The sequence below is a fragment of the Eubalaena glacialis genome, chromosome 4, assembly GCF_028564815.1.
Source record: "Eubalaena glacialis isolate mEubGla1 chromosome 4, mEubGla1.1.hap2.+ XY, whole genome shotgun sequence".
Taxonomy (NCBI): Eukaryota; Metazoa; Chordata; class Mammalia; order Artiodactyla; family Balaenidae; genus Eubalaena; species Eubalaena glacialis.
The window spans coordinates 180,377,056-180,392,549 of NC_083719.1; the positions used below are offsets into that span (position 1 = coordinate 180,377,056).

The window sequence follows — 15,494 nt, forward strand, 5'->3', positions numbered from 1 at the left end:
GGATGTACCACATTTTGTTTATCCATTTACCAATTGATAGATATTTCGATATTTCCAGTTTGGGGTTAATATGAATAATGCTATTATGAATGTTTGCATATGAGTCTCTGTGCTAAAATATGCTTTTATATCTTTTGGGTAGATATCTCAGAGTAATTGGTGGATCATATGGTAAATTTACATTTAATGTCTAAGAAAACACCAAACTGGTTTTCAAAGTGGCTGTGCTATTTTACAGTCCCACCAGCAATGAACGAAGGTTTCAGTTTTTCCACATTTTCGCCAACACTTGAGATTCAGAAAAAATCTTCTAATGGAGGGATGTAGTTGAGACTGGAGTAACACAAAGTCAGTAGAATTTAACTGGATAACGGGTTTTGGTAGGAAGCAGAGAGGATAGGAGATTGGGAACTAGAGGAAGAAGAAACCACACACACACTTGCATGGGGAAATTCAAGAGTAAAGCATTTCAGGAGGTTATATGGAACTTATGACTGAGTTATAAGTTCTGAGTTATAAGTTACTGAAGTAAGCATAGATATGTAGATGGATGCCAGACTACTGAGAGTCTAGTTTGACATATTAAGGATTCTAAAAACAATTGAGCACAAGGGCCATGCTGTAATCATGGGCATAATATGAGGATTTTAGTATTGCTATGAGCGGGGGAAACTGGAGGCAGAGTGAAGAGTCAGGAGGCTGTTGAAGTAGTTCAGGGAAAGATGATGGGGACCTGACCAAGCCAGTGGCAATAAGACAGGTAGATTTTTTTTTGCATTTTTTTGCTTCAGAGTTTTCCAATGGTATAAGCATACCACAGTTTGTCCATTATTCTGTTAATCTTCATTTGAATTGTTTCCAGCTTAGGATTCTTTCAGATAATACTGGAATGAAAAGTTTTTACATTTATCTTGATACACATGTGCAGGCATATGTATACATTTTAAACTGTTTTCCAATGAACTCCCCAACCAACAGCATATGCACGTCCTCACCAACTTTATCTTCAGAACCTTCATCAATTAGTTCACTATGTCACAGCTAGTTCACTGGGACCAAGAAGTTGCAAATACACACGGTAATAAGGAAACTGCCAAATCACATGGACACTTCAATGCTTTCTGGTAATCCGTATTGCCAGGGGAATCTTCTCATCATTTACCTATGGAGTGATCCTAGTCCCCTAATACATCAGTGTCTATAAGGAGTCAAACAGGACTGGTTACTCTGGATGAAGCTTTAGGGAATAAGAGGCCTCCTTTGAGTAGGAAAAGGTATCTCAAAACCACTATATGTTTATGAAGATAAGCATTTGCTCAGATTATAATAACAAAGTGAATTTTCAGGGAGAAGCTATTTTTCAGTGCTCAGCCACTGATTCTTTTTTCTTTTAATTAATTAATTTATTTATTATTTTATTTTATTTGTTTTTGGCTGTGTTGGGTCTTCGTTGCTGCGCGTGGTCTCTCCCTAGTTGCGGTGAGCGGGGGCTACTCTTTGTTGTGGTGCGCGGGCTTCTCACTGCGGTGGCTTCTCTGGTTGCGGAGCATGGGCTCTAGCCGCGCAGGCTTCAGTAGTTGTGGATCACGGGGTCCAGAACACAAGCTCAGTAGTTGTGGCGCACGGGCTTAGTTACTTCGCGGCATGTGGGATCTTCCCGGACCCGGACCAGGGAAGCCCTCAGCCACTGATTCTAATTAAACTGTTGAATGAATTTGTTGTTCATGAATTAAAATACATTCATATTTTCTCTTGATTCACAGCATTTAAAAAGATACTACTTGTTGGGACTTCCCTGGAGGCGCAGTGGTTAAGAATCTGCTTGCCAGTGCAGGGGACACGGGTGTGATCCCTGGTCCGGGAAGACCCCACATGCCGCGGAGCAACTAAGCCCATGCGCCACAACTACTGAGCCTGCGCTCTAGAGCCCGCAAGCCACAACTACTGAGCCCACGTGCCACAACTACTGAAGCACATGTGCCTAGAGCCCATATTCCACAAGAGAAGCCACCGCAATGAGAAGCCCACGCACCGCAATGAAGAGTAGCCCCTGCTCGCCGCAACTAGAGAAAGCCCGCGCACAGCAACAAAGACTCAACGTAGCCAAAAATAAATAAAAATTTTAATAAAAGATACTACTTGTTTTTCCTGTCAGTTGTACATTGAAGATTAGATTCCTCCCTCAGCATTTTTCCCAATCAAGTAAAATGCCTGCACTGTCAAATCTGGGAGTAACCCTTCATGCACTCCCCTCTGTCACCCTAGAAATGTAATCAACCAAATATAGAATGCTTTCCCTACCTCCTACTCCCCTCACGTCCAACATGGATAACTCCTACACCTTGTCTTTTATGACTTAAATATCATTCTTTTCTTAACTTCAACTACTCTCACATAAAGATAGAGAAAATAATATGGTCCTCTACTTTAGCTCCAGAACCCTAATACATTTTAATAATACATTTATTAATAATACATATTAATAATACATTTATTTTCTTGGAAAGGTGGTTGCCTCCTCCAGTAGTTTACAAGCTCCCTAAGAACAGCCCTGGGTTGAATGTTTTCACTAAGTGCTACTCAAGCATGCATTAATTGGGGGGTATATCCTCTAGGAAATAAATAGGTGAAGGAAATGCCCAGATTCTTTCATTTTCTCCTTCTACAAAAATTCTCAAATCATTTCATCATTTTCTTTCTGTAACAACTGTGACATCTATATTACCATGATTGTGTTTTAAAACTTATGTAACACAGGATTCTATCTTGTCTCCATGCCTTCACTCTCATCTTTCCAAAAGTCCTTTCCCAAAGTAGGAGTTATTGGGTTCTATTTCAGTTGTAAATGATGTCAAATCACTTTCCTGCTTAAAATGTTTCAGAAGTTTCCTTGGCCTTTGAATATTGTCCAGAGTACCTCATTCCCGGTCCTGTCCCTGCTCTCTACACTAACTCCCCCCACTCTCCCTTCTTCTTCTGCCAAACCTCTTTCTCAGTTTAAAAAATAAAAACAATAAGCTCCCAACTATGCAGTATTTTGCTCATGAAGTTCCTGTCACCTGTAATTTTCTCCCCAATCTACAAATCCTCACCCTAGCTCAATGACCTGACTACATAAATCCTACTCATGCTTTATTTCACAGTTTAAATATCAATTCCTCCCAGTACATAGTACCACCTCCTAGTAAGACACTCTATGTCCATATTACAAAACTGCCAGTTTTCATTTTCAATCTGAACTCCTAGATAGACATAGTAAGCCCCATGGTGGCAGTACTATGTCTCTTTTGATGGCCATTGCTTTCCTGTCCCTGGCACACAGCCTAACTCATTAAAGGAATTCAATGACCATTTGTGGATTGCCAGACAATTTGCCATTCTCCACAAAAATGTTCCAGTACAGTACACACAAAAAAAGGAACACAAAAAACAGAATTACAACATAAAAATCAAATAAGGCTCAAATAAAATGTCTGGGCATAATATAATAGAAACCAAAACACTGTACTTCTGGAAAAATATTTGTGTTATTTTTACTCACGATGAAATTGGATAGGATATTCTTTTTGAAAACAAATGCCTTGAAGTTAAAAGCAAAAGGTTTTCCTTATGTTTTTCCATAATAAATCTTAGACATGCTTTTAAAAAGTTGATCAGCAACAGAAAAACAGCAAAAGACCTATGGAAGGGAATTTGTAATATCCAGCAAAATTATATTTGCCCTTAGACCTAGAAAAACAACCTGAGAAGCTCACCCTGAAAATACACCCCTACAAATGTGAAACAATATATACACAAGTTTACTCACTGCAAGTTATTAACAGATGCTAAGTCAATTGTTAGAAAGGTTGTTGAGGAACAAGATATTCTGTGCATCAATGTATCATCCCACAATATTTTTTCCTCAAACAGAAAACTCTATATTTAAAACAGACTGCTCTAGTGATCACTACCTTCAGCAAGTAATCAAACTTAGCATCACAAATCAAAGGATGGCATACATTTATATCTTCCTGACAGAATGCAATTTGATGGACACATCACCCTCAACATATCCTGAACTTATCTTGAAGCCTCTACACTGGCAGTTGGCACCCTTTGGTCACAGGCCTGTTTTTGTAAATAAAGTTTCTCTGGAACACAGCTATGCCCATGGCGGCTCACCCAGTACAAAGGCAAAGCTGAGTAATTCCACACCTATCTGGACCTTTTCAGATAAAAGGTTTGCCAACCTCTGCTCTGGATCCAATTGCCATTTCACAGGAAATACTGATTTAAGACATGGAGGAGACATTTAAACACAGCCTGAAAATAAAATGTGAACTATCAAAATGTGTGACTTTCTAAAAGACTGGGTGTGACTCTTCAAAAAGTCAATATACTGGACAAACAATATGAACTGATCTAGTATAAAAAAGACTAAAACACATAAACAATTGCTACATATAAACCTTGATTGGGTCCTAAATCCCAAAACAACCAAAATCATATTTTGGAACAACACAAAAAAGTTTAGTTTTTACACAGAGTAGACAATAGATTATGTTATTTTTAATTTTTGTGAGCAAAATAGCATTGGGGTTTTAGTAGGACAATATCCTTATCTTTAAAAGATGCATTACCAAGTATTTAAAGGTTAAGTATCATGTATGCAATTTATTTTCAACTTACCGACTCTCAAATAGTTCACCATACAATGCACTTATTTATTTGAGAGAGCAAACATGCAAAATGCTAAATAAAAATAAGTGTATCTACTATAGTGAACATTCATTGTACTAGATGTTTAGATTTCCTTTAAAGATTTTACGAAAAAAAACATGGGGTGTGGTGGGGACACGTGTACTCCAAACATCCTGTTAATGGTAATCTCAATTATTTTAGAACCAGTGTCATAAATCCTCCCATCATTTTCTCCTTGAGGACCCTGTTTTAACTCTGTGCGCGTGTACCGATCTAAGTTCAGCCATCTAAGATCCTTGCTTTTCTTTAGGTGAAAGACTTGTGGTCTACGTAGTATATTTATATTAATATACAGAAATTAGCACACCATGGATACCCAAGAAAGCATCTCATCTTCCAACCTGTATGTACTATTCAAAAATAAAGAACATGCAAAGATGAAGACAAATTCTCAAATGAAACTTTGCATAAGAAAAGAGGAGGCCCTGTGAACCAACTTTCCCTTGCCAGCCAAAGAATATTGCCCACCATCTGGGTCTACTAGGATTGACTCATTGACCACTGCAGTGGCTGACCTTCGCACATCCTGAAAGGAATTCAGAACACAGGTCAGAAATGAGGCACTCTGTGCTCTGGGAAAACTGGCAGATCATGCATGCATTCACATAGTTAGATATTTTCAGAAGAAAATTTTATGAACCCCAATTCTTGCATTCTCCTATACCTAGAAACACACTAAAACCATTAACTAAAGTATTTGTTCCTCCTGACTAGCAGGAACCTTGCGCCAAGATGCTTGATTATGTGAAATAAAATCCATATTTATGGCAAGACAAGAAAAATTTACACATAAAAAACTCTTCTCTGCCCTTTGGCCTCCCCTCTCCCCCCACTGTGTATTGTGTACCCACATTATGCATTGACCAAACCTCCCTCATCCACAGGAATACCTGCTCAACCATAAACAGCAACATTCTCCTAGCATCAAGACAACTTAAAAGGTAACAACCCTTCTTAAGCTTGTAAAGGGTCACATGACGCACCACGATGGCGCTTCAATCTGGATTATGTAAACTGTCAATAATGCACCATTGAGGGACTTCCCTGGCGCTCCAGTGATTAAGACTACGCGCTTCAAGCGCCGGGGACGTGGGTTCCATCCCTGGGAACTAAGATCCTGCATGCTGCGAGGCGCGGCGGGGAAAAAAGTCATTTAATGTAAAGCCCTTTGTCTCAAAAAACTTACATAAACTGAGTCTTGACTTCTAAAAGGCGAAACACTTCTCAGACCGTTCTGAGATGCTCTTCGGGGGTTGTAATCCTCAAATTTGGCTTGAATAAAATTTTCCAATTCTTTCTTAGATCGACTGATTAATTTTTTGTGGACAATTATACATACCCTTCTCCAAAACCACATGTATACTAACATCCCCCCTTACCTCTCCAGAACCATTTCTCAGAGCCATCTCAGAGGCTGACTCCTGGGCAACAGTCCTCACTAACACACTCAATAAACTCAACTCACAACTCTTGCACTTTCAAGTGGACACCCTCATACTCACACGAACACGGCAGGATCACTACCTTCATGATAACCAGAAGGCGCAGGGGCCTGAGCAACCCGCTGGAACAGCGGATATTCATGTCCTCATGGACTAAAGTCACAGGCTTCCGAACAGGGAAGCACGTGCAAGACAAAACCCGTAGACGCCCCTTGCCGCACCTACGACCTCGCTGAAGGCGGGGGCTCAGGTCCGGGCAAACGTGAGAGGAGGGGCCAGGCCTGCCCAAGGAGACCCCTCTGAAAGCCCGAGCCAAACCTGTCCTTTAATGCGCTCCGTACATCCCAGAGCACTCCTTTAACGCGGGCCTCACCAAGGACACGCTGCAACGCACGACGACCAAAGCGACTCCCTCCTCGAGGCGCGCAACCGCGGGACAGAAGACTGCCGCGCACCAGTGACGCACTTCCGCTTCCTACCTCGGTCGTGGCGGGGCGGGGCTCTGAGGTTGGGGCTGTCAGCCAAGTTCCACCATTGCAGGAGGAAGCTTGTCGTTTCTCCCCACGTTGCGGTTGAGGGGCCTGGGGTCGATTCGGGGTCGGGGCCTGGCGCATAAACAGGCCCAGCGGACAAAGTTGAGGCTGGAACTAGGCCTGTGGGCGGGGCTACGGCCAGAGGGCGGGGTCCACAACCGGAAGTGGTGTTGGAGGCGGTGCAAGGCCCAGCGCCAGGATTCGAGGTCAGAAGGAGCGTACGGGGCTGCGTACTCACCCCTCAGGATGCTCCTCAAAGGCTTTTCTACCTGCTTGTCCTCAACTTCCTGTAGCCCTTAGAATGATCCTCACATATTGATAAGCCTGACAATCCATGAGATGGTCTATCTCCTCCATTCAGTCCTGTATTTAACCTTTATTTCCCCGTATTTCTTGTTATTTACACTGGATACCGCGCTAAACTCTAATCATGGATTTCTGTTAGTATTCATAGTGACATTTTTCTGCAACCTTTGTATTTATCTTCTTCAAGTATGTATTTCTGTTTTTTATTTTCCCGATCTTACCATACCGTACAGGGCCTCCCATACTAAGTTGAGAAACAGCACTGATACCAGGTGTTCTTCACTCATTCAGGAATAGTTCTAAATTTTCTCCAAAATCATGTTTGCTGTATATTTCAGTGGGTGGCCCCAGAGGAGTTTATAAAGGTCTTTTGAAATCCTGTTTCCTAGCACATTTTACCAAAATTGTTTATGTGCATTATCAAATGTGTTTTATGCATCTATTAAATTGATAATTATTTTGCTACATTAATATTTCATTCATTGCAAACAAGATATTCACTTTTTATGTAGCCAAAGGACTCTTCTTTTTTAAAATAATTTCTGGGTTTCCTACTAGCCTTAAAAATTCCCTTCCAACTCTAGGTTACATAGATTTCTTAATTTTCTGACTTTTTTTTCTTTTTTTTTGGCTGCGTTAGGTCTTTGTTGCTGCGCAGGGGTGTGGGCTTTCTCTCGTGGCGTTGTGGCGAGGGGGGGCTATTCTTCGTTGCGGTGCACAGGCTTCTCATTGCAGTGGCTTCTCTTGTTGCAGAGCACGGGCTCTAGGCGCGTGGGCTTCAGTAGTTGCGGCCTGTGGGCTCAGTAGTTGTGGCTCATAGGCTCTAGAGCGCAGGCTCAGTAGTTGTGGCGCATGGGCTTAGTTGCTCCGTGGCATGTGCGATCTTCTCGGACCAGGGATCGAACCCGTTCCCCCTGCATTGGCAGGCAGATCCTTAACCACTGCACCTCCAGGGAAGTCTCTGACATTTTAACCTTTAATCCTCAAAGAATGTATTTTGGCATGTGGTGTGGGGTAGTGGATCCAATTATTTTTTTCCTCCAGAAAGAGAGCCAATTGTTTACTGATAATCTATCCTTGACATAGGAATTTGAAATTCTACCTTTATTAAACAATAAATTCCTATATATACTTATATCAGGCTTTAGAGTCTTCTGTGCCAGAAATATTTACTTATGTCTGTATCAGACTCTTTAGATAACAATAGATTTATGTTATTTGAAAATTTAGTTGTAAAAATATAATGGAATTTTGGTTCAATTATAAAGTATCCTTTAGTTACACCATTTTCCTACACACTTAGCATCCACACTGCCATGATTCCACTTTCTGTCTCTATACATTTGCCTTTTCTAGACATTTCTTGTAAATCAAATCATAAAATCTTTCATCAGTATAATTTTTTCACGTAGTATGTTTTTCAGTACTCATATGTGTTGTTGCACATATGATTTCTTTGTATTGTAGAATGATATCCCATAGTATGAATATGTTATGTTTTATTTATTCATCAGTTGATGAATGTTTGGGTTGTTTCCACTTTGTGCATATTATGAGTAATGGTGCTATGAAAAGTCATGTATGTCCTTTTGTTCAGACGTATTTTCATTTATCTTGGGCATTGTTATTAGGGTTATCCAGAGAAACAGAACAAATATATATACATATACATATATATATATACACACACATATGTAGCTATATATGTATATATATATTTGTTGTATATATCTCCTATTATTATCTACCAGGGAAGGAAGGAAAACCCAATCAATTAAAGTAATCGTTATTGTTTTGATTCCTTTATTGATGACTGGTGCTAAATCCCACCAAACCCTTCTGAGGTGCATCATGATATGTGTCTCAGAACTTTCCACTCAGTAGATGAAGAGACATCAGCTCATGCTTTCTACGGGCCAGAGGTGGTCCTAGAGAGATTAGCATCCCCACATTTCTGAGTTGCGCACTTCTGAATATATACCAGATTCCCTCAGATGTCCCATAGTGTGGTATCAGAGAAGCTTCAGGGCAAGAAGCAGAAGGTACTTGGCATGGGCGTGTGGGAAGGTGCTGTCCAGCTGGAGCTGGGCAAAGCGTGTCACTGCTTCCATTGAAATAATTACAGCAGGGACTTCCCCGGTGGCACAGCGGTTAAGACTCCATACTCTCAATGCAGGGGGCCTGGGTTCGATCCCTGGTCTGGGAACTAGATCCCACATGCATGCTGCAACTAAGAGTTCGAATGCCACAACTAATGAGCCCGTGTGCCACAACTAAGGACCCGGTGAGCCACAACTAAGGAGCTTGCCTGCTGCAACTAAGGAGCCCATGTGCCGCAACTAAGGAGCCTATGTGCCACACCTAAGGAGCTGGTGAGCTGCAACTAAGGAGCCCGCCTGCCACAACTAAGACCCAGAGCAACCAAATAAATAAATAAATAATATTTTAAAGATTGTTGGAAAAAAAGAAGAAATTAAGCAGATCTGGCTCAAGGAAAACATGAGGCAAGAGGATTTTTAATTGGTGCCTGTATTAGTTTGCTGGGGCTGCCATAACAAAATACCAGACTGGGTGACTTCAACAATAGAAATGTATTTTCTCACAATCCTGAAGGCTGGAAGTTCAATATCACGGTCTCGGCAGGGTTGGTTTCCTCTCAGGCGTGTCTCCTTGGATTGAAGATGGACATCCCCTTGCTGCCTCTGCACATGGTCATCCCTCTGTGCAGGTGTGCCCTGATCTGTGTTTCCTAATCTCCTCTTATAAGAACACCAGTGAAATTGGATTAGGGCCCACCCTAATGACCTCATGTTAAATTAATTACCTCTTTAAAGGCACTGTCTCTGAATACAGTCACATTATGAGGCACTGGGATTAGGACATCAACACAGGAATTTTGAGTGAACACAATTCAGTCCATAATAGTACCCAAGATATGTAATATACCCTTCTGTAACTATTCCCTTTTGTTAATCATACTGAAAACATGCTGAAAAATAGGAACCTGATGCTGTCTTGACCATAGGTTTTTTTCCCCTTTATATTCCTTTACACTACTATTAGATCTGGAATTTTTCCTTAGAGACAAAAATTACCTAATATTTACATGTCATTAAAAGGTATGTGGAAAACAAGACATTCTGAGATTAACAGATGGATTACATCCATTATACAAATTTTTGTAGTTACAAATGTTCAATTTGTGTAGGTGAAGTTTAATATCAGGCAAAGACTAGGAAAGAGAGAGAAAAACTGGAACATTTCTCTGCTTCCAAGTTCTTTTTTTTTTTTTTCTATTTTTTCGTTTCTTTTTTTTCCAGATGATGAAACCAGTTTATTTCAAATGCTAATAATAGCAATGGTTTGATTCACTGACTCGTGCCTTTAAATATTTATTAACTATTATCTTCTGGGTATGGGTATGAGATTTGCAACAAAATAAAGACCCAAAATTCATAGAGTGTACGTTCTATTGGTAGAAGGTAATATATAAATAAATGGTAAACCTAGACTTTGTGATAAATGCTAATAAAAAAGTAAAGACTAATTAGGAAAATTATTTTAATATAACTTTATTATTACTTAGCCATCTAGAACAATTCCACGTGTGGATCTGTTTACCTTCCCTACGGTGTTACTGTCTCTGATACGAAGTGTTTGAGGAAAAGAAAGGAAGAAAAAAATGTAGGTTTGTTCTTGGAAAGGTTCGGTTGGATGTGCCTGTGAAACACCCCACTAATTTCCACTTGGCAGTGACATGTGTTGATCTGGTGTTCTGTCTTAATGTCAGTAATGGTAGAGAGAATTGGATTTTTATAGAGAAGCAGGTCAGAAAGACAAGATTATGCTTAGCTGAGCCTTACTCATGATGTTTCAGTTCTTGGTTTGGCCCTCACTTCCTAAGGAAAGGCCTTCCCAACTCCTGACGCCCCATGCATCACAGATAAGCTCTCATGGGACACTGTCCATGTTGTTACAGATCACAATCCAAACAGCCAACGGGATTCACTGTAGCGAATCTTGTGTTGCCCACTTCCCTCTTCAGAATTAAAGACTTATTTTTCCAAGCATATGACAGCCCTGAGCTTTCTCTTTGAGAACTGTCCTCGGCTAAAGGAAGCTGCCTCACCCAAGGTCACACCACTCAGATCTCTAGCTGTGGGAGCATAACTGACCACCATCTGTATCCACCACTGTGCCCTGAGATTGCTCTTGCTGCCAGCCGCTGACTGAGCACAGCAGGGTACCAGTGCCCACTGCCATGGTCATACAATTACATTGATCACTAGGGTCAATTACCCTTGCCTGGAGGTGACTCCTGTTCTTAGCATAAAGAACTTGAAATGTTCATGCAGTAGAATAGGTTGGAGTTCAATGGCGGGAATCCCCTGGTGGTCCAGTGGTTAGGACTCAGAGCTTTCACTGCCATGGACCCAGGCTCAATCTCTGGTCAGGGAACTATGATTCCACAAGCCGGCAGCACGGCCATTCCACAAGCTGGCAACACGGCCAAAAAAAAAAAAAAAAATGTTCAATGGGACTTTCACCATGTCTCTGGAACTGTTATCTTTTTAGGTGTCCAGGCCTCCAAACCTGCAGAGGCCAGAAGTGTGGAGACCTGGAGCACAAACACCCCCATAGCAACTGGGAGTGATATTACAAGGGTTCACTTCTGCTTCCAACCCTTGATTTCTGCAACCATGTCCTATAAACTGGAGATACAGCACATTATGATTATTGTTGGTTTAGAGTGTACAGTGCATCCTATGAATTATGTACCCAGAAATTCCTGTGTATTCAAATGCTTGCACTAAACAACATCGTTCTGCTTGAAGTTAAATGTGTTCCCATAACTTCCATCGAATCTTAGGTTTAACCCTCTCATATTAGATACTCCCTTTAGGCTATGTTTTACCTCTGTCCTCCCCTTCCTTGACAAACTTTACAGATCATTTATATTTGCCACATGTATTTCCTCAATACACACTCTTCAACCCAATCTACCTGGTTAAGTGCTGCCCCTGCCCCTCTATTTAGAGGTAATAAATGGAGCCCTCCATAATATCTACAAAGGCTTCCATGTTTTGGTTTTTGTAGAAATTAAACATTCCTTAGGGGATACCTTGTCACTTTTAAAGTCAAACCAAAGAAGGAAGAATTTCTCCTTGGAGAATATACCTTCTTCCCCCATTGCTGCCTCCACACACACAGCATTGGCTGAAATGTTTCCATTTTCTTTTCCTTGTACCTCAAGGGAGCTGAGTTGTTTGGAGAGAGGAAAGTCAATACAACAATTTATTTAATGAGGAGCCCTGAGAATTCAACCCTTGAGATGATAATAACATGTCCCTGTTGCCCCTTCACTGTAATTCTGTGACCCCTGCCTCAGTTGAAACCCAAATGGGTTTCCCCCAGATAGACTGCAGAGAAGAGAAAGCTTCAGTGATGACCATCAGGGACGGTGTCCCAGTAAAGGCTGGTGGAGTAAGAAGGAAAAGAGGAGAGAGGGTGGGTACTGGGCTTTACCTCTAGAATAGTGGGACTGGGACAGTCCCATATATATTTAGTCTATGATGGCGAAGTCTGTAGTTTTCAGACACTTTAGTTTCCACTGAACCCAGTTCTGTTTCTTTCTCTCATTTTGTGGAATCTGGATCCTATCTCCTAAGAGTTATTTCCCAGAGAATCACTACATCTTCTCCAATCTTTCCCACAATCAGCTGTTCACTGAACGTTGCTTTTGCCTCCCTCCCCATTAGACGCACCATCCACATGGGAGCAGGAAACCACACGGGAGTATCGCAGTTCCTCCTCCCGGGCCTCTCAGACGATCCTGAACTGCAGCCCCTCCTCTTTGGACTGTTCCTGTCCATGTACCTGGTCACTGTGCTGGGGAACCTGCTCATCATCCTGGCCGTCAGCTCGGACTCCCACCTCCACACCCCCATGTACTTCTTCCTCGCCAACCTCTCCTTTGTTGACATGTTTCATCTCCACCACTGTCCCGAAGGTGCTGGTGAACATCCAGACACAGAGCAAGGACATCTCCTACACAGGATGCTTCACTCAGGTGTATTTTTTAAATGATTTTTGCTGTAATGGATAGTTTTCTCCTGACTGTGATGGCCTATGACCGGTTTGTGGCCATCTGCCTCCCCCTGCACTACACGGTCATCATGAACCCACGCCTCTGTGGCCTCCTGGTTTTATGTGTTGGTTCATCATTTTCTGGGTTGCCCTGGTTCATACTCTGTTGAGGCGGCTGATCTTCTGTATTGGCACTGAAATTCCACATTTCTTCTGTGAACTGCCTCAGATTCTCAAGGTGGCCTGCTCTGACACCCTCATCAATAACATCGTCTTGTTTGTGGCCACTGACCTGCTGGGTGTGGTTCCCCTCATTAGAATCCTCTTCTCTTACTCTCGAATTGTCTCTTTAATGAGAATCTCCTCTACAGCAGGAAAATATAAAGCATTTTCCACCTGTGGGTCTCACCTCTGTGTGGTCTCCTTGTTCTATGAGACAAGCCTGGGGATCCATCTCAGTACCAATATGACTCATTCTTCCCAGAGAAGCTCCTTTGCCTCTGTAATGTACACTGTGGTTACCCTCATGCTGAACCCCTTCATCTACTGCCTGAGGAACAAGGATGTATGTGAAAGGGGCCCTGGGAAGGCTCCTCAGCCAAGGTGCCCCTTGTCTGTGATGGGTCACTGGCCTCAGAGCTAAGTGGACATTGTGAGGCTCAAAAACAAATGTTGTGAATTTAAATATCTTGGTTCTTTTTTGACCCTGAAAGACATGCTTCATTTCTTCTATTTTCAAAGCACCTATGACTTTGCTTTTATTTGTTTTTGTATTAGTTTCTCCTCAACACCCTCCTCAGTAATTCCTTTTTAACTTTAGTTTTCTATTTGCAGACCATACATATCTATCTTGGGCCAGCTTTCTTACAGCCATTCCAGCAATTTCCGACATTAGATTTATAGCATTTATATCAAATGTGGCATGGTTTCCCCCTAAAATTATCCTCTCAAATGTTGATGTTCTTCACCTTAATTTGGTTGTGTTTGTCTTTCTCTGGAAAAAAATGGAATGAAAATCACACAATACTCATGACCAAACTGGTTCACATATCAAGTCTGTTCTTATTGTATTATGTGTATATTTTATGTAATCTTGACAACATTTTTAAAGGTATTTTCTCTCATTTACCCCATTTTTAAAAGAGAATGAGAATGGGATGGACGCTAACCTGGAAACCTGACATTGAGCCCACATCGCTAACTTTGCTATCACAGTTTTCCTGAAAACAGTGACGTGATTTTCAACTTTAAGAGTGGGAATTTTCTTTTAATTGAACTTTTATTTTATATTAAAGTTAATTTACATTGTTATGTTAGTTTCAGTTATACATATACATATATCCATTCTTTTTCAGATTCTTTTCCCATATAGGTTATTACAAAATATTGAGTTCCCTATGCTATACAAGAGGTCCTTGTTGATTATATATATAGTACTGTGACTATGTAAATCCCAAACTCCTAATTTATCAATCCCCTATCTTTCCACTTTGTTTGGTAACCATAAATTTGTTTTCGAAGTCTGTGAATCTTTTTCTGTTTTGTAAATAAGTTCATTTGTATCATTTTTTTAGATTCCACATATAAGTGATACCATATGATACTGTCTTCCTCTGTCTGACTCACTTCACTCAGTATGACAATCTCTAGGCCCATCCATGTTGCTGTAAATATCATCTCATTCTTTTTTAATGGCTGAGTAATATTCCATTGTATATATGTACCACATATTCTTTATCCATTCCTCTGTTGATGGACATTTAGGTGGGAATTTTTTTTTTTTTAATTTTTTAAATTTTTGGCTGCATTGGGTCTTCGTTGCTGTGTGTGGGCTTTCTCTAGTTGAGGCGAGCGGGGGCTACTCTTCGTTGCGGTGCACGGGCTTCTCATTGCAGTGGCTTCTCTTGTTGTGGAGCACGGGCTCTAGGCACGTGGGCTCAGTAGTGTGGCTCGTGGGCTCTAGAGCACAGGCTCAGTAGTTGTGGCGCACGGGCTTAGCTGCTCCGTGGCATGTGGGATCTTCCCAGACCAGGGCTTGAACCCGTGTCGCCTGCATTGGCAGGGGGATTCTTAACCACTGTGCCACCAGGAAAGTCCCAGGTGGGAATGTTTTGACAGCTAGTTTGTTCAGGTGATTCATAGTAATATATTGCATCAGATAACTCTGTTATATTGCTTCATTCTTTGCCTTCCTTCTTCTTCCCTTCCTCTTTCCTTTCCTTGTTTTATTGGACATTTATTTCCCATCATGGCAGTTTGAAGATACACCACAGATCCTAAAACATCTAGTAATGAATACAACAGAATAAACCTTGTTTTCTAATGTGGTTTATTTTTGGGGAAGGGATGTCTCTGGAGGTGCCAGCAGGAATGATAGTTACAC

General features: G+C 41.3%; 1 pseudogene; it reads left to right on the forward strand.

The window, feature by feature from the left end:
- Positions 1-12,796: 12,796 nt before the first annotated feature.
- On the forward strand, positions 12,797-13,731 carry LOC133091359 (olfactory receptor 7D4-like; annotated as a pseudogene).
- Positions 13,732-15,494: the final 1,763 nt, after the last annotated feature.